At 46.0% G+C, this 23,723-nt stretch overlaps 1 protein-coding gene across 6 annotated transcripts in view; it reads left to right on the forward strand.

Moving 5' to 3' along the window:
• The window catches only part of PPFIBP2 (PPFIA binding protein 2), a 150,202-nt gene that overhangs the window by 51,902 nt on the left and 74,577 nt on the right, over positions 1-23,723 (forward strand). Inside the window, exon 1 of one of the 6 annotated variants that reach the window (XM_023514239.1) lies at positions 7,331-7,455. The exons of the other annotated variants lie outside the window; for them this stretch is intronic. The gene's annotated coding sequence lies outside the window, so the exon portion shown is untranslated. Of the gene's footprint in view, positions 1-7,330; positions 7,456-23,723 lie in introns of those variants that run through there. 6 annotated transcript variants of the gene reach the window in all.

Consider the following 23,723-nt stretch of genomic DNA (forward strand, 5'->3'; position numbering starts at 1 on the left):
AGTGCTGTGGCGTCACACCTCACAGCAACCTCAAACTCTTGGGCTTAAGTGATTCTCTTGTCTCAGCCTCCCAAGTAGCTGCCACTACAGGCGCCCGCCACAACGCCTGGCTATTTTTTGTTGTTGTTGCAGTTGTCGTTGTTTTAGCTGGCTCAGGCTGGGTTTAAACCTGCCAGCTTTTGGTGTATGTGGCCAGCACCCTACCCACTGAGCTGTGGGTGCCACCCCAGTTTGAATATTTTTAAAGGATAGGTTAAGGAAAAAGTTTCCAATATTTTTTTCCTACACATTCCAGAGATCACCTTAAACCCTTTGGGTGAGTATATCCCCAAGATATTCCGTGCTCTTCTATTAGGATTTTAGTGCTTTTCTTATCTATTTTAATGACTTTTTTTTAGCCTTTTCCTTTATTTAAAGCACATATTTTCCTCACTTTGTTATTTACTGGTTATAGTGCTTTTTGAGGCATACATTTTAAAAGATTATAATTAACTCTGTCAGTCTTTCCTGTTTTGGTTTCTTGTTTTCCTTTTGGCTCTAGAATGGCTTTTCCCAATCTTAGATCAAGTAACTATTCACCTGTGTCCTCTTCCAGCAGGTGTATGGTTTGACTTTTAACTTAGAATTAACTCTAATTCACCAACAGAGTTTTCTAGTGTGTGGTATTAAAAAAATGGATTTAACTTTTAACAATATTTTTTGGAAACTTATTAAAAAATATTTTTGATTCAAAGGCATTTGACATGGTTGTTGGTTTTTATAAAATGCATTGCAGAAAACTGCTTGCATTCAGATTTGCAGATATGTTTGAGCGTTATTTATAATGGTTTGGGGAAGGCCTGCCTTTGGAGAGAAGATTCCCTAAAAGTTATTGCATTCATAAATCTTTTAGAGTAATTATGGCCATTAACAACCTATGAATGATGTACTTTTAGGGGGTCAGAAGTTCATATAAACATTCCAAGATACAGGGCTGGATGTTAAGGTTTTGATTCTGGGCAGAGATAGCTTATCTGTATTTTACAATCTGTCTATACACACATTCCACACTAGGTCTTAATCTGGATGAAAATAGAATCCAGAGCAGTGAACAAACTCACCAGGTGTTTTAGATTGGTGCTTTTAATTAGAAGCTGCTACTTAAATTTTGGTATATAGCCCAGCAACTTTGGCATCCCCTAGGAGCTTATGAAAAATAGGTCCCTGCCCCACACCTGCGGAACCTTCTCAGGGTGGCTCAGGGTCAAGGGAAGGGCAGAACTTTAGCCCACCTTTTTTTTTTTTTTTTTTTTTTGGAGACAGAGTCTCACTGTGTCGCCCTGGTTTGAGTACCATGGTGTCATAGATCATAGCAACCTCAAACTCTTGGGCTCTTGCCTCAGCCTCCTGACTAATTTAGAACTATAGGTACCTGCTGCAATACCTGGGTAGTTTTTCTATTTTTAGTAGAAATGGGGTTTTGCTCTTGTTTATGCTGCTCTCAAACTCCTGAGCTTAAGCAGTCTACTTGCCTTGGCCTCACAGAATGCTGGGATTATAGGTGTGAGCCACAACGAACAGTTGCACAATCAAGTTTAAAACATTGCTTTAAACCATTAAGACTCACTTGTGGCTCGGCGCCTATAGCTCAACCGGCTAAGGCGCCAGCCACGTACACCTAAGGTGGTGGGTTCGAATCCCCAGCTCGGACCCGCCAAACAACAATGATGGCTGCAATCAAAAAATAGCTGGGCGTTGTGGCGGGCGCCTGTGGTCCCAGCTACTTGGGAGGCGGAGGCAGGAGATTCGCTTGAGCCCAGGAGTTGGAGGTTGCTGTGAGCTGTAATGCCACTGCACTCTGCCCAGGGGGACAGCTTGAGGCTCTGTCTCAAAAAAAAAAAAAAAAAGACTCACTTGTATTATTTTCAAAAAATCACACGTAGGTTCAGATTGGAATTGGAGCTAGTAAGGCAGTTTTTGAGGGATAGGCAGGACTGACGAGTGCGTCCTTACTCATGATGGCTGTGCATCCCTTTCATGCTTGCCCCGTTCTCTTCTGCAGATAGATACGCTGACATTGTCCTATACCTCTGAGTTACTGCGTTATCATAACACTGGGCTGACACAGGCCAGCTTTGCCTCATGACATCAATATCAGTTGGGATACTTTCTGCTGTAAAAATAGCATAAACAATAAGGTTTATATGCCACTAATAAAATCTCCAGAGGATGAGCAGTCCCTGGGGTAAATTAGTGGCTCTGAGTGACCTCAGCTCTCTGGATTTTGTCATCTTTCTGCCCCACCATTTTCATAGGGTTGTTTTATTTCTCAGGCATGTTCCCTAATACTTGCAAGATGACTGCTGGAGCTCTAGGCAATGTCCACACATACAACTATACAACCATGTCCAGGGGTAGAGAATGGTTTTGGTGTGTCCATTTTTTTCTTTTTTTAATTTGATGGGAAAATCTTTCTTTGGAACCCTCCAGTAGACTTCCCATTTCCTCCCAAGGGAAAGGGTTTGTTCATATGTGCAAACCCCAGCTGTAGAGGGGACTGGGAAAGCAAGTATTGGTACTTCCATTCACCACAGTGGGAGGTGGCATCTGCCAGAAAGGAAAGGTGATGAAGTCAGGGTAAAAGAACAGCCCTCCAGAGGGTAGTTTAGAGTGACTGCCACAAAAATTCATTATTTTGAGTTTATTCTTCTTATTGATTGACAGTTTTTCCCCATGTCCTCTCCAGTTTTGAAAAAAAAATTCTAATTCCTACAGGAAAGGTTGTGATTAGGTAGCTCGTAATTTTTGAGCTATGTTCTCCATGCAAATCAAGAAATGTTAATTGCAAAAGAAATAATGATTGAAGACTTTTAATTTAAGCACAGTTATGGATTAGCTGCCCTTGGATCAGATGTCCACCCAAGGGCCAGTTAGCTGTGGCCAGAGGGGAAGGATCGGGTGGTAGGAACACGTGGTAGGAAATGTGGGCTTGTGCTGTTTCCGTTCACTGGCGCTTAAGGACTTCCTGGGACCATAGCATCTGTAGGCCACAAGAAAAAAGAAAAGTGGGCTGCTGAAGACACAGGTGAGAATGTGGAGGAGTGGTTGGTTGTTAGAATAGGACAGACTAGTCCTGGGCCCTCCCTCATGTCTTAAAGAGGGGGAGCTCATGGTGGGGGAGCATCACAGAAGGCAGCTGGGTTTCTTTGCAGTGGAGCTAGTTCCCCCTCTGCTGGGTCTTCACAGGGCTGAGACACAGTTGGACAGCATGGTCAGCAGTAGTAGGAGGGCTCCTGGCCAGGACTAGTCTGGAGATGGGTATAAACTGGCCGGACTTATCCTAAAGACCAAGTGGCACAGACCTGCTCAGGATTCAGTGGTGCAGGGCTGTGAGTTTCCAGGGCTCTGGGGCCTAAACCAGGGTCCTGCCCCTTGGCAGTAAATACAAAGAGGAGAAGTGGAATCTTGACCACAAAGGGTGCAAGAGCTGGGGTTCCCAGTGAGGCCTTAATGAGGCAAGGAATAATGGGTCTGGATGCTGTTGTCTGGGGGCAGTAGCTGCATGTGAATTCATAGCCCAGCCCTGGGAGATGCTGGATGAGCATCTCATGTATAGGCTTCTCAAGTGTGAGGTGAGTCAGGCCCAGCTGCAGAGGAAGCATCAGGGAGGCTGTCCTGCCCTGTGGGGGCAGTGGAGCAGTGTTATACTCAGGGTCAAGAAGGTGGCTTTTCATGGCAGATAGGGCCGAACTCAGGGTCATTGTTCACAGAATATGAAGCTAAGGCCTAGTCTGGGAGGCTGAGGCATCTCTGCTACTATGGGAACAGAGCTGAGGTCCAGAAAGGGGCAGCTGCTGCCTCTTCTATTTATTGCAATAAAGTGCAGAATGACACTCTTAGTTTTGGGACAAGAGCCCCAGAACCTTACCAAGTAGTGCAGAAGGCCAGAGAGGAGAGAGCCTCACCAGTGGCCCTGACATGTACCACACTCAAGAAGGAGCTGGTGGTGCTATGACCGTGTCTACGATTTTAGCTGTACTTTAAGTGGGGTTTTTTCATGGTCTGAAATGGGCATCTCCGCTCTTCCACACCTTGGCCTGGATGGGTGGAAGTTGATAGGGTAGATCCAGGGCTAGGGTGGTTGTTGAAGCCCCAGAGGGATTAGCCAGTCAGATTCCAACGGGCTCTTCAGGGTTTGGGACAGCCAACTAGGGGAGAGTAGACCCAGTCTCATGCACAGTATTGATTAGTGGCCCAGGTCTTTGATGATTCCCACAATATACCAGAGCCAGTAGAGTTGCATCCTCATCTCTTGCCAGACTGTGTGTTCTACTGCTTAATACATTGTATAAGGGAGATTATTGGTGAAGTTTCAAGATGAAGTTGGAGAAACAACAGGCAGACCCATCAGCTTCAGGGTGAAGGCATGGCTGGGCAAAGATCAGGTTCCCAAGTGGGGACAGAGGGCAGAGAACCTATAGATGGGCTGTACTGTGGACATGTCTTTGGAATGGGGGCACATGGAGTATGCTTGGCCACCCTGTGGGAGCCCAGGCATTCCTTTGCAAGGTGTGCTTGGGCAAGTGGAGACAGACTGAACCAGGGTTGGGCAGTATGGGAGGTAGGCTGGACTTAAAATGCCAGGGTTCTTCTACCCTGGCACTGCCACTTACTCATAAATGCCTTTGGGTGAACCTCTTCTTTGCTCCTCTGGGACCCAGTTTCTTGACTGGAAATGTAGCTGAGTTTGACAGTATCTGTACATGGGACACTGCAGTTTGTCCTAAGGACCTCTTTGAGTGGCCTCTTTGTAGGCAGCAGCCTTTGCTTCCCTCAATCTAGATCTCTTGGTTTCCAAAATGCAGACAGCTTACAAACCTCTGTATATACAGCTGCCCCGAGGTTGGAGCTCCACTGAGGCCTGTACCTCAAGAGCAGGGAAGAGGCAAAGCTGTTGACCGTATTGAACAGCCAGAGGAGTTGTCCTCCTGAAGGGGCGTCCTCTGCTGGGCCCAGGTGGGCTGGGGTGGGGCCGTTTCCAGGGTGTATGCTCAGTTCAGGTGCCCTCAGTTACCTTTTAAACTAGTCTCTCAAGAAACAAAGAGACCCAGCCCCAGGTGGTGGTAGTGGGAGCTAAGCCTCCCCCCTCATCAGTTCCTAACTACCTTGCTACAGATGGTGGCTTCTCAGCTCAGAGTGTCTCAAACAAAGCTCATGTGTTCCTGCCAGATTCCACTTGCAGTCTTTCCTTCTGGCCAAGTGGCAAATCTGTTTACCATATTGAAAAGCCAAAGGAGTTGCAAAAAAAGGTGGGGAGAAAAGCTGTTTTATGAATTATAAAATGTGAGCTTGAGATTCTCTTGCTATGTGATTCATTTCTATATCTCCATTCTCCACCCAGGGAATGGAACAAAAAACAAGTCTGGATATATGTATTTTGAACATTTGAATTCTGAAAAGTTACAAACAGGAGTTTTGTAGGAAAATTTTTTTCTCTGGATTTGAAAATAGGGAAGGAAAAATTGGCTTGCTGTTTTAAAAAAGCCTACATGAGCTGATTCTCAGCGTACATTTCTTACATTTCCCTGTGACAGGTGTGAACTTGGGAGCTGAGAAGGGAGGTGGTGTCGGGGCTTTCTTTCCTGTGCTCAGCTCCCAAGGGACTCTTGTCTTGCATAGGGATAGGGGCGGGGCCAGCAGTGGTTCTTTGTCCCTCTGCAGTGCTGGAAGAAGCCACTAGGTGGGAGTCAGGGACAAATGCTAGGAAGTCTAAATCCTAAGGAATAAGGTACATTGTGGGCTTTATATGAGAAAATAGCTTTTTTTTCTTTTTTAGATTAGAAAGATGACATAAGCACTTCTTATTAGTGAAACTGCTAGACGGTGCACCTGGGTCAGCTGGCAAAGAGTTCTTTCCCATTTTCCTTGGAAACCAGTGGACAAATGGCAGGCAGGGGAAGGCTCTACTGTTTGGGGTTGGGGAGAAGAGACAGGGACGGCTGGTCCTGGGAGTGTACACTTGACCTTCCATTGTGACTGGTGAGATCCCCCCTCCTAACTCCTTGTAGTGCCTCTCGCTGGGTTGATGGTGGGATGACCTTCTCCATTCTAGGCGGCATTTCCTACCCTACATTGTCTGTCAGGCCCTGCCCCACAGAGACTTCCAATCATTGGATGGATTTCGAATGCATTTTTTCCTGACACTGCACCCCAGATTAGAAGCCTTTAGATCCTATAAATTTAGAAGTTTTAGTTTTCCTGTATTTTGATTTTCCCTCTGCAAAGTAAATTTACCCTATTAAATTCTAGTGATCTGGTTCCTTTCAGACCCGACCTAAAGAGACTATTTCAGTCCCTAAGAACCAATGTTTATAAATGACCAAGAATGTGCAAACACTGGTGAAAGAGCAAATAAATCCTTCCCTGCTAAATTTCTTGCTTCAGCCCCAGGGGAAATGGTGGGTGATGTTGCCAGGTTAGCATAACTTGAGGTCTGAGTATGTAGACACCACTTACCCTCCACCCACAAAGACCTGCTAGAGCTACACCACCAAGAGCTCTCTCCCCTTTTAGACACTCACTTATGGGCAGGCTCCAGGGAATTCATATTCCCAGGCCTCTTGTTCAGTATCCTCTGCTTCAAGGAACTTCTGAAAATGGTTTTCTGAACTTTTACTACTGCAGGTGTGGTCCTGGGACCAGTAGTATGAGCATCACCTGGGAGCTTGTTAGCAGTGCTACACCTACATTTGGCCCACTGCCTCTTTCTTACACCCCATCAGCTAAAAACGGTTTGTTACATTTTTCAGTGATTTGAGGGGGGAAAAAAGTCACAAGACTATTTTATGATGTGAAAATGATATAAAATAGAAATTTCAGCGTTCATAAATGAAGTTTCACTAGAACACAGCTATGCATTGGTTTAGGGGTTAGTAATAGCCCCTTTCACTTTAATCATAGCAGAGCTGAGTATGACAGAGACCGTGTGGTCCACCAAACCTAAAGTGCTTATCATCTGGGCCTTCACAGGAAAAGTCTGTGGACCCTTATCTGAATCTACTGTGGTGGTGGGTTCTCCATGCTTAGGCACTATGGGGACTTGGGGTGTGGTAGCCAGGAGGATGCTTAGTGATCAGGACTCTCTTCCTGGGTTCTACCTTCTCCTCCTGCCCTTCTCTTTGGTGGCAGGCCCATTGTGCTGTACCTCTGTTGATGACACAAGCTTGCATCTGACTTATAGGGAGGGCGTCTTAGCAGCTGCCACCTATGGCCCAGAGGCCAAGGCTCAGGGCTGAGCAGAGCCCAGGATGTAGATGATAGGTCAGCAGGACAGCACATGACCCACAGGACTCCCATCAGTCCAGTTCTGACCAGTGATAAGTTGCTGCTGACCCTTTCAAGGAAACAGGAGCAAAACCTCAGGGCACTCTTCCTCCCTCTTCAGCCAGTCTCACAAGTACCTGGAATTCCTGCCAGGTAGGTGAAAATCTTGGGGTTCTTTCCTAAACAGGGACACACTACAGTGAGGTCCTCTGTCCAAACATGGCCAGCCTGGCCTCTTAGCTGTGTTTTTATTCCAGAATGCCTAGGCTTTATCTCCTGCCCCTTGCCCTCAGCTGACTACCTCATGTTCTAGGCAGAAATGGTTGCAGGTGACTAAAGAGCTTCTGAGAAGGCCCTGGGGCCTGTCGGGGTCACTGTAATGTCCCCTATTTGTGTACCCTTTGTGGTTCCTGAGGCCACCTGTCTTCAGAGATGGGTCCTGTGGGCCCCTGGGACTCCACCTCACAAGAACAATATGCTGCCCAGGCTCCCTACCCCCAGTAATAGGGCAGCCTAAGCCTTTGGAAGAACTGCTTAGCCTTCTAATCTTTGGGGAGTCATGGACCATTTTGATCATCTGAGAAATTGTTTTAGAGAAGCAGAGATTTATGCATACAAATAGTACTTTGTATATTTTTTATGAACATATTTGAGGGCTTACCTAATTCCCTGAAGTCCATCTGTAGGCCACTGTGAGACACTCATGACCAGAACAGTCTTTTAGGTGTGTGTGCCTCATGAGGGGGCTGGCACTGGGCCTTGGGGGACAAGGAGTAAGGAGAGTGGCCTAGGCTTCCGAACCCGTGGCATCTCATATCTACCTCCCTTTTCACTCCCAACAGCCACACATAGATGCCTTGCTCCTAGATTTTTGGAGTGTTAATTTATGGATTTTTTTAGTTAAATTGCAATGTAAGTAAAATGTATTTTGGTGGGTATTTTTTCCTTTTAAAGGCTGAGGTAAGAATTGCTACTTGAGGATGCCATGAAAATATGTTAAGAATTTAGCTGCAGCTTGTCCGAATTCTTCCCTTCCTCTTTTCCTCCCTCCCTCTTTTCCTGTCTCTTTCTCTCCCTGCACCCTCCTTCACAAGTGAGCTAATAAATGAAGTTGGCCCTGTCTTTTCCTCTTTACTCTGGGGAAACAGTCCTTTAAGTGTCTCTTTAAGTAGAATTTTAGTCTTACTTTGCTGGTCTTAATATTAAAGCCTCATTCTTTCATCCAGAGGATGTTTAAGTTCCTGCTATATACCAAGAGTTGTGCTAGGCATGTAAGTTAGAGAAGTGAGCCAGAACTCAAAAGTACTCCTGGCAGTTGGGTGCAGAGGACAGACATGTGGACAGTTAGCCTGGTTCAGCAGAGAGGAGCGGGTGCTCTGCAGGGTTGGGACAAGTGCCTGGGCCACACTTCATGGCAACTGGGCTTTAGAATGGAGGATGAGAGGCCGTGTCCCCTTTTTCCTCCTCTCTTATTCCAGAGCCTAAAGAAGGGAATGAGTTCCTCTAAGGAGAGCAGGGGCTCCTGTCCTGCTGGGACTGGGGCTCTGTTTCCCTCTCCCCACCAGCCCCCAAGTCAGCTCCCCTGCCTCTTCCTGTCTGAGACCCAGATACACCTTTATTACAGACCATGTGGTAATTCTTTATTTACTCAGGGCAGGAAGTCGGTTTCATTTGCCTTGGATGCTGGGCAAGCGTATATTGACTAAATGAATTTTTTCATTTGAGTTTCCCCAGCTTTTAGACAGAAAAGAAAACAACCTACCCACCCCATTGCAGCCTTAGAGATACTCTTCACTGGTGCATCCTGTGACAGTCTGGGTGGGTGCCGGGCCATGCTCTGGAGCAGGGCCAGAGGTGAGGAGGAAGGGGCTAAGCTCAGGGCAGGGGCATCAGAGCAGCTTTTCCTTTATGGCCTCTGCATGGGTGTGTCTCCAGGAATTTACTCCTCCCCTCATGCCAGCTGCTGGCCAGAGCTATCCTCCCCACCGCCTCTGTGGTCTCCATGGGCTGGGCCAGCCTGCTGGGGATGGTGCTGCCAGGCATTGTTTCTGCCCTGACTTTCGTGCCTTGCTTCTGGCTGTGGGGACTGTGCTGCCATGCTGAGGGACATGCTGACACCCAGCAGAGCCTAGCTAGGTGTTCCAGGAAAGCCCTGAGGGGACGCCTGAGAGCATCAGGAAGCCCCAGGCACTGAACAATGGGCGTCTGCAAGTCCCTTGCCAAAGCAGAGCTCAGAGACCTTGCATGTAACCACAGCTCCCGCCGCACCCACATCAAAGGTCATTTTCATGATCAGTCATAGCCAAAGGCCCCACATTAAAGGCTGGGTGAGGGAGAAAAGTTGCTTTTAGGATGGGAGTAGGAGATTGGAGGTGGCATCTGGGGAGGGCAAAGCCAGCATGTGACCAGCCCTCAGTAGGATATAGCTCCTTCCCAGTCTCCAGCTTTCTAAGGCTCCTGCCTACCCAGGGCTGTTCCCTAAGTCTCATGGAAACACACATGAAGCAGCCTCACCCTTCCCACCGCCTTGGTTGGTAAAGCCAGGTAGTCTAGAGCCAGAGCTGGGGCAGGTGGCAGGGAGGCAGGCCTGGGACTCGACAGGCAGCACCTCCCAGGCCCCTGGTACAGAATGTGGCCCTGGGGAGCCCTGGGTGGGGGCTGCCCACAGCATAGGCAGGGCTAGATTCCCCCGAGGCTGAAGTATTTGGTTTCTGGTGGAGAGTGCCACCAGTGCCAAGGACAGAAGACACCCCACGCAGAGCCCGGCACACAGCAGGGACAAGGACTCTTAGACTGGGGCCAGTTATGAATCTGTTCTTTTTTGGAAACAACAAGCTTTCTTCAGGGCACAGCCTGTTGCTCGTCTGGAAAAGGGGTAGGCGTGGGCTGCGGGGCGGGGGTCAGGCTGTGTGTGGGAACCAGCAAGCTCCTCCAAGAGCAGCACTTATTTTTAGTCCTCTCCCCAGTCCCAAATAAACTGAGAGCAGCTGGGAGCCCTGGGTAAACGCAGAGTAAAGGAGAGACAGGAAATCGGGGCTCTCGGTAATGAGTTCCAGCCACTCCAGAAGGGGGAAGCCAGACAAGGAATTTTCTTCGGGATTGGCTCCCTCTGGCAGGCTCTGGTATTATCACTGAGAAGAACGTTCCCGTGTGCATGCCTGTGTGTTGTGTTTACAACCCCTGTCCAAGTCTCTCTTTCCCCCTATGTTTTTGTTAGGTTTGAGTGCTCCGCAGGGCTCTGCATCCCAGTCCCCCCAGGGTGTGTGTGTGTGTGTGCGCACACACACACACACACACACACACACACACACACACACACGCGCGCGCGCGCGCGCCTGTGGGGGTGGTGGAGGAGGACCCTGGCGCAGCACAGTCTGGGCTGAGTCCTTGTGTATCTGAAACTGTCTAGGGAAAGACTGAAGGACACAGGCCAGGGAAGTGGGGAAATTTGAACACAGCTTGGTGTTCCTGAGGGGGGAGGGGGCAGAGGCAAGGAAGAGGAGAGAACTTGGTCTCCAGCCAGAAAAAGGGCTTTTTCAACCAAGGAATCTAACTGCTGACATGGGTGCCCAGCATGGATGGGGACATTGATGTTTACAAGCATTTCTCGTGGCTGAAGAGGGTAAGTGGCTGGCTGCTTTGTCTGTGTCTCCATGGAGATGAGTGAAGGGGAGACCCTTTGGGGTGTTTGTGGGAGGTGTGTTGGGGGGTGGGTATTGTCCAGCAAAAGCCCTGTTGTGGCCAAGTTCTACATGAGAATCTAATTATAGACACCAGGGGAGAAAACAGTCAGCTGTCTTTGTTTCTCTGCTGACATTCTGGTGAATGAGCCTCTGTACAGAAAGGCAAGAATGGAGTGAGGAAAGTGAGTTATTTTAACTTTGGCACTTAAACAGTCAGAGGCTCCGAACACCGTGACCAAAAAAATGTGTCCGTCGGTTTGAGGACACAGAGAGGAAGTTGCTGCCTTTTTAAATGTGCTGAATTCGGAAGTTGTTTAACTCATTCTCAACCCTAATGTTAGCCAGAGTGAAGGGTACATCTGCTGCCAGCCAAATGAGCTTCTGCGTTTCTGAGGACGGCTCTCAGAGTCCTCCCTTGAATACTGTGAGGCTCAAGGTTTAGGCTGCAAGTTGTGCATGTCCTTTCTTTAGGGGATAAATGTGAACAAGGGATGAATGAGTGTTGGGGGCTGGGGTGGCATCATACTCATACCACTCAGGTCTGTTCTTTTGTGGTTGCCTTTAAATTGGCTAAGATAAGTATGCGTTAATTTTCACACTGAGGGATTTTAGGCTGAATGTTTTTGTAGAGGCGGGAAGGACAAAAACAGCTGACAGATAAGAGATTTGACATTGTAACTACAGAAGGACAGGAAAGGCATAAAGTATCCAGCTCGAAAGGAGCTTGCAGATCCCTGGACCCCAACTCCCAAGCCCTAGCCGATTGGCCTTTGTGTGTGCCCTCTGCAGCGCTCAGTCAGAAACTATTTACTGAGTTTCATGTATAGAGTGTACAGTGGTGAGCAAAGTAGAACCACCCTCCATGGACCTTCCACCTGCTGCTGGAGCTGGAGGTTAAACTGTGCCAGGAAGTAAACCTCAGATTGCAAACTGATAAGTGCAGTGAGCAGGAACAGCAGGAGGTGCAGGCCGACTGTTCTGACTGAGAAGGAGGGGTCAGGGAGCCCTCTGGGAGAAAATTACATTTCATGAAACCTGAAAGAACAGTGGGAGTGAGTCAGGTGGAAAACAGGGTGAAGAACATTCCACGCAAAGGGGATGGTGTATGTAGTTTCGAAAGCAACGGGGAATCTGGGCAAGTGGCAAGACAGAGAAGGGTGGTGTGGCTGAGCTCCACGGGGGTGGGCAGAGGCAGGCAGGTGCCAGGTCATGCAGGACAGCTGAGGGCACGGAGAAGGGTTGTGGGTGATGTGGTCTATATGCTGGGGGAGAGGGGCTTACAGCTGGGAAGTGACATGGGATTTACGGGGGGTCCAGTATGTATTTTAAGAAAATTACTCGAGCTGTGATGTGGTCTATGGAAGGCCATGCTGGGAAAAGTGAGGCAGCTGAACACAATTACAGGGCTGGAGGGCTTGGAGGGATCAGCCATTATAAACCTCTCATTTAGCAAGGCCCAAGAGAGGCTCAGAGCCTCATGGTTCTGAGTGTCATGGCTCTTTGTGGTGCAGCCTGGTCATGCTCCCAGTCTAGTCCTGTTTCTTCATCTCCTCTGCCAAATATGTAGAAAATTACTGGTTTAGAACCCAGCAGAAATCTTGTCTGTGCTCAGCTCCTGGGGCATCGCAGCTACCAGAGAGCCTGCTGGCAAAGGTTTGAATCATCTTAAGTAAAAAGCTTTACTGGGGAGATGCTGCAGGGGAGCAGGTAAGAAGCACACCTCCCATCACTTAGTCTTTATTTCCCCCTATCCAAAACAAAGCTTTTAACCGAGTGGTCCTTCCAGCCAACACGTGCTTGGAATTATCAGAGCTGTGTTCCAGCCCCTGGGCAGATGTTGTAACTCTGTACCTCGTGCAAGACAAGCTCTGTGTGTGGAAGAACTAATTCTGCATGTGACGCAATGTAGGAAGGCCCTTTCCATCCTGAGACTCATGGGTGTGAGCTCCGGCCACTGGGGACAGTTGGAAGTTTGCTGAGGGAAGCTTTAAGCAAGGAACCTTCAGAATCTTGCAGGATGACTTATAGCTAGACAAATATTTTTCTTCTACTTTTTGAAGAACATTTTTTAAAAAGTAAAACATAAAGGGTTGGATATGTCATAGGCACTGTGATCAGACTACTTGCCCTATTCTTTACCCTAAACACTATTGCCATTTTAAAAAAATCTTCTTTTAAAAAAATCCCTTTCATCCTGTGACCCTGGTCGTGAGCCCTAGTCTCTTATGTCTACCATGTCGAGCTCCCAAGCATACTACTATCTCCCTTTTTGAACCTTTCTTCCCATATGTGCTCCTTCTCATTCCTACTTACTTTGTGTGAGGCCATGATGCCTCCCCACCCATGCCCCACATCCTTTGCTGATCCCAGCCTGAGGCTCTAGCACATCTTATCTGCACGGCTCACCTACCCTTTCTCACGTGCTGGGCCGAAGGGGCTTGGAAAGCAGGTTTCTCTGAACCCATAGTTTTGAAGGTGAAAACACTGTCTCCTTCATTCTGAATAGAAGAGTGGAGGGGGTGGACCCTAGAGGAAGAGGACCTGCACAAGGTGTGACCTGGTACATAGAGTAAGAGACCTTGCCTTTTGTACCAGCCAAGAGGATAATGTCTCAAGGTGAGGGGATGATACCTGTGTTCAAGGAGGCAAAGAACTGGAGGAGAAATATTTGCTCAGAAGAAAAGCAGTGATCTAGGGCCTTTGAGAGATGGAATGGTGTTTACTCTTATGCAGGCATCCTTAAACTACGGCCTGCGGGCCACATGTAGCCTGCTGGGTGTTTTTGCCGCTGCTGCCTGTCTTGCTTAGCAGCCAACTCATCCCGGGGCCGCAACCCGGCCCTCCAGTGGTCTGAGGGACAGTGAACTGGCCCCCTGTTTAAAAAGTTTCAGGACCCCTGGTTAAGAGCATGGAGTTTAGTGAGACTTGGATTAGAATCCTGGCTGTGCCATGTTCACTAGCTATATGATCCTTGGTAGATTATCTCAAAACCTGGATTCTCCATATATAAAATAAGGAAGATAATAGTACCTGCCGCATATAGGTTTTTTGAAGATCAAGTAAGCTAATGCATATAAAATGCTTAGCATAGTGCTATGCATGTAGCAGCATTCAATAACATGTTTGCTGTTAACTATTACTGGTTATTACCAGGCAGGGGAAAAGTGAAAGAAGTGAAAGAGGATTGGGTGAGACCAGGTTCTCTCTGAGCAGTGCAGCTCAGCCCCCTCAGTCCTTCAGCTGTAGGCTCCTTCCTACATTCCAGATCAAGATCTCCCCGCCCCCCACCCCCACCCCCGCCTCCCAGCTAACCAGAGGTCCCATGGTCTGTTGACTACACCCAGCCTGGCTGTGGTTGCTGAGTAAAGGCTGATCAGGGCCGATGCTCCAGTTCCTTTTCCTAACAGTTGAAGCCTAGGGATAAGGTAATCTCCTGTCACATGTATCCAGAGGACCTAAGCCCCCTCAGCTATTTGGTTCCTGGCTGACAAACAGCTCACACCTGTCCTTCATTGAGATCCGTGGCTCCAACCCACACATCCATGAAAGACCTCTAAAAATAGCTCTAAGTGGTGGTCTGTGGGACCCACACACTGCCCTGTAAGCAGTAGTTCATTTTCCAAGGAACAGAAACCCCAGCACTGTCAGCATCTTCACACCATTCCCTGGCTTTTCAGCACTCTCAGTGTTTAAGCCAAATTCCAACTCAAAGTCACAAAGAAAATGGAATCACCATGAATCCCCCATGCAACTGGCTTGGGTTCTGCAGTAGATGTGGAGTGAACTCAGGCTGCTAATGTGAGTCTTTGTTCTGTGTCATCTGGTACTCAAATGAGTGATCTGGTAGCCTGGCCACTGGGCCAGAAGAGCTGCGAAGGCCGACACACCCAGGCATCCTAGCTTCACATGCCGACTAACCTTGCACTTTTGGTGAGCTGGACTGAATGCTGGAGAATTAGCCAGCAGCCTCTGTGGAAGCTGTTCCTATAGAGTAAGAGCATGGATCTGGACTCCTGAGGTTCATGTCTCATCTCTGTGTAACCTCGAATAATTTATTCCTAAGATTCAGTTTCTTTAACTATAGAATATGGATAAATGGATCAGTGTATATAGAGTGCTTAGAACGTACCCCCCAAGTGTTAGTTAGGGGATGATGACATTGATTACAACTGACGTCTGGTTATTCAAGAGCCATGCATCTAACCTTGGGTCCAAGGAGGGGGTTTTTTCAAGTCCACTGGAAATGCAACAGTGTGCTTGCTTATAGACACTAGCTGTCTACATTTTCCTACAGGTGCTAGGTGCCTCCTATATCCAGCCAATGCACCTAAAGTGACTACTAATCCCATTCCTTCCCCAGTATAATTTAAGAGCTAAAATTCTGCCATCCCTGACCCCTAGCACCTGTGAGTCCTGTCTGTCTGCTCCTTGAAAAGAGGCCCTTAGGCCTCTATTACCCAGTGGGATTTAATAAAGTGGCATCATACCAGGGTCATTTGCTGAATAGCTTGCAGGTACTTGAGAGCACCACAACCAGTGGTAGTTTCACAGGCTGGCAACAGTGCTTGGGGATCCTTTGATTCATACCTGCATTCCTCTCCTGTCTCCTATAGAAGCTCTCTGGGCACTCTTCTATTTGTGTCCAACCTTATACTCCCTTCTTAACTTACTATCTACTTCATTGATAATAAGAAAAACAGTGAAACTTGGATGAATCTCACATTTTCTTTCCTTTTCACCACTAAATTTAACCATTTGCTGCTATCATTTTTCAGCTTCCTTCTGTTTCACTGGCTACCTACAGTTCCTTCTCTTGACCTAGGTATCACAGTATCCTGCCCTATTGATCCCATCTTGTCCCAACTCCTCTTGTTCTTCTGATTGCTTCTTCCCTTAACTCCTCCCTGCCTAGCTGCACTTTGCCCTTGGTGGAAAATGCTTCTCCTTGATTCTTGGGAAAAAACAAATCAAAACTATCCTTGAACCTTGAACCTGTGCTTGTCTGTCCATGCTGCCTTACAACTTACCTTTCTTTACCACTGGGATTTTTTTTTTTTTTTGGTAGCCCTGGGTAGAGTGCCGTGGTGTCACACAGCTCACAGCAACCTCCAACTCCTGGGCTTAGGTGATTCTCTTCCCTCAGCCTCCCGAGCAGATGGGACTACAGGTGCCTGCCACAACACCCAGCTATTTTTGTTGTTGTTGTTGTTTGTTGTTGCAGTTCGGCTGGCACCCTACTGAGCCACAGGCACCGCTCTACCACTGTGATTTTAGAAAGAGTAGTCTAAAAACTTACCATTTCTGCTTTTCCTGGCCATTCCCAGACCCACTGCACACTTGCTTTGTTCCTATGGTCAGCTTTAAAACTCCTTCTCTGATGTTATTCTTACTACTTCTGGTTCCCAGTCAACCTTTCCTATCCATTTCCCCCTGAGTTTATTCCTATTTGTGAATTGTGTAGGGTTAATGGCCTTTTTGTGACCAGAGGAGCAACTCACTTTGGCCCTCATCTTATTCTGTATTCTCTGGCTATGGCTCTTTTATTCCTAGTTCATTGATGGCTCATTGTACAGAATGTCTAGGCAGTACTGGAGGCACCGGGTAGTTAGCTTTCATGCCTCCAGGCAAGCTAAAGCAACCACAGCGCCCACTCCACCCTAGTGCAGCACCCAATGTTGCCATGCTGTCTCTGAAGGTGTCTTCAGTTATAATGAGTCAGTGTGTCTATTAGAGTTGGCAGGATGAGGAAGCTCTTCAAAGAGTCTTTGCTTTTCATTCTCGTCCTAGTTTTAATATCATCCCTTCCCAGGGTACCAGCGCACATGCAAATACAACTTCTATAGCCCAGTGCCAAGAGCTTCTTACGTATCCAGCCACCTGATAGAGAATTTAACAGTGACCAACTTTAGCCAAGGCTATCATTTTGGGAAAAGATCTTGGTAAATGAAATGTATTTCTCTCTAAATCTAGCTCTCCAAGAGAATCAGTTAGAAGTCTCACACCAACTCCTGGAGTTGGATACCTATCTTTAAGGTATGTTTTGTTTGCTGTGTTTGTGCTGGAAGGCCAGAATGTGTGAAAGGTGGTAATGTCATGCCTTTGTGAATAGCAGAGCTGTATTGGGAAGTCTGTTTTTTGGTTTTGGGAGTTTTCTTTTCCTGTTTTTGGCTGGGGCTGTGTTTGAACCAGCCACCCCTGGCGTATGGGTCTGGTGTCCTACTCCTTTGAGCCACAGGCGCCACCCCCTAATAAAAGAGAAGTCTGTTTTTAAAGGCATTATTTTGTTCTCTAGGGGAATTTCTTCTTTTTTAATATGTTTGTTTGTTTATTGAAACTGAGTATACTCTTGTTGCCTTTGGTAGAGTGCTATGGCATCATAGCTCACAGCAGCCTCAAACTCTTGGGCACAAGTGATACTCTTGCCTTAGTCTTCCAAGTAGCTGGGATTACAGGTACCCACCACAATGCCCAGCTATATTTTAGAGATGGGGTCTCGCTGTTGCTCAGGCTGGTCTCATCCCCCTTAGCTCAGGCAATCCACCTGCCTCAGCCTCCCAGGGTGCTACGATTACAGGCATGAACCACTGCCTTGGCCCCTTAGGGGAATTTCTTTAACCTTCAGATTTGGTCATTCAAGTGGTACCCCTTCTATAAAGCCTTTTTCCTGTTTTGAAGGTAAAATTTATTCATTCCTCCCCAATGCCCTTGGTATATTTACTGTATCCTAATGTAAAGGTCAATTTTTCCCCCTTTTCTATCCTCTTTCCTTATACAACTGTAGAGCCTTTTGAAGGCAAGGACTAAATCATTGCTTAGAACAGAGAGTGGCACCCAGTAGGTGCTCAGGAATATTCAAGTCATTGAATAAACTCATGAATGGAGTATGATGACATGAGCATTGGTTAATCAAGAAGTTTTTTAATTACTATTTGTGAACTCTGCTTTGTTCTTCCTTAAAGGTGGACATTTAGATCATTGAATGGTCTCTCAAAAAATAGCCTCCCTTTATATATAATTGAAACCAAGAGAAAGCTGGGCATAAGGGCCAAAGTAAGGATAGGATATCTCCTATTTGAATCCTGGTAGCTGAGGACCTAACTGCAGTTTGTTCACAGTATCCAAAAGAAAGCTCTTTAACTCTGTGCCAGAGATGGCAGATTGGCTTGACTATTCTTCACCTAGAAAAAGCAGAACTGGTCCTAGAAACAGTTGAATTTATATTAACTGCCAGAAAACCCAACCCCCCCCCTTTTTTTTCCTGAGATAGAATCTCACTTTATCACCTTTAGTAGAGTGCTGTAGTGTCACAGCTCACAGCAACCTCAAATGCCTGGGCTCAAGAAATTCTCTTACCTTAGCCTACTGAGTATTTGGGGCTACAGGCCCCCGCCACCGTGTCCAGTTATTTTTAGAGATGGGGTCTCACTCTTGCTCAGGCTGGTCTCAAAACTCCTGAGCACAAGTAATCCACCCATCTTGGCTTCCCAGAGTGCTAGGATTACAGATGTGAGCCACTACACCCAGTTCCCCAAAAACTTAATCAAAAGAATCTAGAGGAAGCTTACCTATTTGACTATAACCTTTATGATGCATGCATTTTTTTGAATTTTAAATCCTTTATTTTTAAGGTCTGTACTCTCCAGGTTTCTAAAAGGCTAATATAGGAATAGTGTTTCTGAGCTTGCAATATAGCCTTAGTGATTATGACATCTTGCCTAAGGTCTCTGCCTTTTGTTTTCTTATTGAGCTAAAAATGCATTATCTAAGTGGTAAAGAAGGAAGGACCATTCTAAGACTTACCCAGGGCCAAGGCTTACCCAGTGTATTGTGTTCAAAATCTCAGCATATTTATAGGCAAAGAGCCATCTACAGTTTAACCTGCTCTGAACAGCTGGGACAGTGTATATGCTGTGCCAGGATCCTGAAGAAAATAGAATTTTGTAGCTTATTAGAAGCCCTGAAGGAAATGTGATTCTACTTGGTCAAGATAACATACCTTGATATGTGGTATCAAAAAGGAAAGCAGGTCGGTTTTGAGGACCCCAAGGCAGGACTCTGAGAAGCAACTGTTGCCTCTGAAAACCAATGTGATGGCTTAAATTGTCACACTGGGGAGCTGAGTGTCTCAGGACTTTCCATACTCCTTACTTGCATATCAAGTGACCTCCCTAGTGGCCTCCCAAGTGACTTCCCTTGCCCCATTTGATTGCTCTGGAATCATCTTTGTCCCCATACTCAGTGAAGTGTAGTGCTAGCAGGAGGTCTCCTGGGACATGCCCATTGGGAAATACTACAGAATTGCCCTCACTCAGCATCCCTGAGAGTATGCCAGAGAATGTGTGAAGTGGTGCACTCCTGGCAGATGCCAGCCAGGCCATAAAGGAGTTGCACTCCTGGGGACTCTATATGACTCTAGCCTTGTCATCAAGCACTCGCCCCCTCCATCTAGAAATCTGTGAGGGCCCAGCATGGCTATCCATTGGCCATGCTGCAGTGGCAGGGCCAGGTCAGGAGTGAGCAAGCCCCACAGGTCTGACTAGCCACTGCAGGAAGAGGGTATTATTCTTAGGAGGCCACCAAGGGTTGATTTGGATAGTAAAGTTCACTTTTAACCTAAACTCCATCTGACTTCTAGATTAGAACAAATAAAAATTCAAGTGATTATGATTGGTCATTACTAGCTATAGAAATTCTCAAGGTACTTATTACTAAACATGTATGTAGCATGTGGTACTTATAATAATTAGTAAAGCACTTATAAAGAGGAAAAAATTAGGGCTAGGAGTGTGGCTCACACCTATAATCCCAACACTCTGGGACACTGAGGTGGGTGGATGTCTTGAGCTCACAAGTTCGAGACCAGACTGAGCAAGAGTGAGATCCTGTCTCTAAAAAATAGCTGGGCATTGTGGTGGGTGCCTGTAGTCCCAGCTAGTTGGTAGACTAAGACAAAAGAATTGCTTGAGTCCAAGAGTTTAAGGTTGCTGTGAGCTCTGATGCCATTCACTCTACTGTAGGCAAGAAAGTGAAACTCTGTCTCAAAAAAAAAAAAGAAGAAGAAAACATTGTAGTCGGAAAGATATGTCTCAAAATGTGAGCATCTTTTAAGGGACAGTGGAAAAGTGAACATATCTTTAGTTATATGAGTCAAAGTCACAGTCCCAGGGCTGACAGTGGTTCTGTGTTGTCCCATAGGCTTTCTTCCCCCTTTCCAACCTGAAAGTATTTTGGCTATTTCCTTGGTTGTTTGCACAAGTTTTTATAGATATTTCTTAGGTGTCCTGATCAGAAATATTGCTTCTCTTGTTTAGCAAAAGGGATGAACTGTTCTAAATGAACTTTGGTCTCTGCTCTTAAAAAAAAAAAAGTATTCAGTGATTTCCATATTACTATGATCATTCAAAAACTGTTTATATTACACAGAGGAGTAATTAGCGCTTCTTGCTATAAAGATTTGCATTCTTATTCCCATGAGTTTACAGCTACATTGACCTAACTGACTGTCTCTGTTGCTGTGTGAGGTGTAATTTTTTTCTACTGAAAGGATAGGAAGCCTAAGATGAGGTGATCTGCCTGAGTTTGTTTTTTCTTCAGAGAATGCTGTGCCTTGGGAAGGACGATGCTGTAGAAATTCTATAAATGAATATGGAAGCTTCCCAACAAAGTCCTCAGGGTCGCTTGCCTTTTTATTCTACCTGGGCAAAATGGGGAATAGGGAACCTGGAACTCTCAGCTTCCCAGCTCCCAGACCTGTCATGAGTACAGCTGTGTGTGATATCTGCTTCTTCCAATGTAATTTCTTAAACAGTTGTTAGATATATTTATGTTCATATTTACCCTTCCTTCATTTTCCCTTTACTCTTAAATCTTCCAGACATTAGTGCCTATTTGTTTCTTATTTTGTTTGAACTTACTTCTCCTTATCCTGCACCTCCAGCCGTAGATGATGCCTTTGGCATCTTGTGTTCATTCCCTGTCTTAACATTCTTGCTGTAGGTAGGAAATAAGAATGGAGGCAAACAGAAGAAAGCCATCCATTCCACACACAAAGGAGACTGGGTGCCTTTTTGATCCTGGCACATGGCACACAGACATGCCTCATGTCACAAAGTGGATTCCCCAATAGCTCTCAGTAATAATCCTGGTTTTAACTCTAGTTGGCTTAGAACTGACAACCCTGTCTTAAAAATTGCTGGTTTAAGCAAATCAAGGAACGGTAGACAGAATTCCTTTGTAATCCAGTGCAGTATTCAAATAGCAGGAATTCTTTCCTACAAGTCTGTTTGCAAAGGAATAAACTTCAGTAATTTGATAACCCTTTGAGACAAATGCATTAGCCAGGACTTTTGGTTGTAAGTAACAGAAACTCAATTTGAACTAGGCCATGAGGGGACCAACAGGAAGGGTCTGGATATATCTTTCTCTGTAGACATCATGAACCAGGAACAAGAATGCTGCCAGTTTCTTTCTTGGCTTTTTTTTTTTTTTTTTTTTTGCTGTTTCATGCCTGTTGGTTTCATAGCTGACTCCTGCTGCAAAGTAGCTTTCTCTAGGTAGAGGAAGACATGGTCACTGACCACCTCGGAACCTTCTAGCACTATCACTAACAAGTTTAAAATTTCAGAGGAAGGATTCCAAGTCAAGGAGCTGGATTAGGTGGCTGGGATATGAGGATATCTCTAAGAAGATGGAGGCTCTTACTTGTGCTATGTGGTTGAGATAAAAGTGATAATTCCAGTCTAATCTGGGCAACACACAAGCAGGATTCTAAAGAATTTTGTGCCAGAACTCACATATGTTGTCTTAATTCCTTTCCCTTAGCAAGGGAATAAGGAGGAAATCAACAAATCTCGGGTTTTCTGTAATTCATGATAAGACTTTTCTTTTGGGGCCCTTAAATATCCCCTGATTATCTCATCCCTAATTAAAATGCAGTGTTCCTCAAGAAGTGGAACCTTTATTTCTTGAGTTTGCCAGCATCTAGCTCTCTATTCATGAGACACTTATAAAGAATAAGCTTCTTTCTTACTGACCCAGGGGAATGATAGGAGAGGAGGGGACAGAACTTAGTTTAGGCTACTGTCCTTGTATGGCCCACACTATCTTTTCTGTACAGACTGTTCTGGCTGGGATCTTGCTGGTCAGTCCAATTACTGCTACATGAAATCTCCTTTCCATTTTCTCACTGCTGAGGCTGACTGCCTGTCAAGATCACCGCCCAGGATCCCCAACCACAGAATACTCTGCCTGGCTGCTTTATCTCCCTGAGCCTCTCTCCCTTAGGGAATGGCCCAGCAAATGGCCTCACCTTAGGCTGTTGATTACTTAAGCTCAGACCTGCCCAGCCCTACAAGTGATAGCATTTAGGGTCTTACAGAAATAGACCCATAAGATAACCTGTAAGAGTCAAGGAGTGTGTTGTCACTGGTCTTGAAGATACTCTGGAGTAGTCTTCCCTCTCAAAGCCCAGGGAAGACATTGATGTGACAATTCCCGGCTGTGTTTTATGTTTGGCTTCTAAGAGATCTAGATTTTAGAGGATGGATTCTTTGTATCTAAGACCTTACCCAGCCTCCTGAGAGCAAAGCTTTCTTCAAGGCAAAGGTGGTTTGACTTCAGTAACCTTGTTTACAGCTTCTGAGTTCTTGGCAATACATACATTCAGGAGTAAGTTCTTGTCCTGTTTTAGTTCTGTGACAGAGGAGAGGTAGTGCATTTCACCGTGGTATTCTTCAGTCATCACCTCCGTAGGGTACGTAGATCACATGCCCTTCACAATATGTTTAGGTAACTAACATGAATTTTATTTTATTCTAAGAATTTATTTATTTGTTTGTTTGTTTGAAATGAAGTCTCACTTTGTTGCCCAGGCTGGAATGCAGTGCCAGGATTAATAGCTCACTGTAGCCTTTTAACTCCCCAAATCAATCGTCCTGCCTCAGCCTCCCAGGTAGCTAGGACCACAGGTGCTTACCACCACACCCAGCTAATTTTTAATTTTTTAGTAGAGATGAGGTCTCTCCAGGTTTCCCAGGCTGCTTTTGAACTTCTGGCCTCAAGAAATCCTCCCACCTCAGCCTCCCAAAGTTCTGAGGTTACAAGCTTAAGGCACTTTGCCCAGCCAGAATTTTAGCATTGTAAATGGCTCTGATCATGGAAAGTTTGGATGAGAGGATTGGTTTTCCCTTTATCACATTTGTTTGCAAAAAATGTCAAAGCAGAAGAGGAAAAAAATCTGATGAAGATATATGTAACAGAGGTTAGTGTGTTAGTAGTCCATTGAACAGATCTAGCCTAGGGGCTAATATCATTGGTTGGGTAAAATTAGCTCTTTCTTACTTATACTCATCTGTGGAGGGTAGAACAGCGGTGGTACTTTCCTGTACATTCATTTGTTGGCCCACAGTGGGGAGAAATAGAAGGTTAGCACGTGGCATCCTTCAGGAATTCTATTTGACTTTCTTCTCAGTGGAGTGTGGGTGTGGTTCTTTCAGCCTGACTTCACGTATTACTGATTTAGCTAATTAAGAATATGGACAAGACTTTTCAAAGATGTCACAAGCCTGGAGTCATGCAGGGACCCAGATGTATCATTTGAGTATTGATCCAAGCAGGTGTTACCTTGGACAAAGCAAGCTCTTTTTAAAGTAGAACAAAATAGAGGTGTGTCCTAACACTGTCATTTAAAATATGTTTCTCAATAAGTTGGAATCATACTGGATAAACACGTGAGTTTTA

Source organism: Otolemur garnettii, unplaced genomic scaffold (assembly GCF_000181295.1).
Source record: "Otolemur garnettii isolate 467f Iridium unplaced genomic scaffold, OtoGar3 scaffold00001, whole genome shotgun sequence".
Taxonomy (NCBI): domain Eukaryota; kingdom Metazoa; phylum Chordata; class Mammalia; order Primates; family Galagidae; genus Otolemur; species Otolemur garnettii.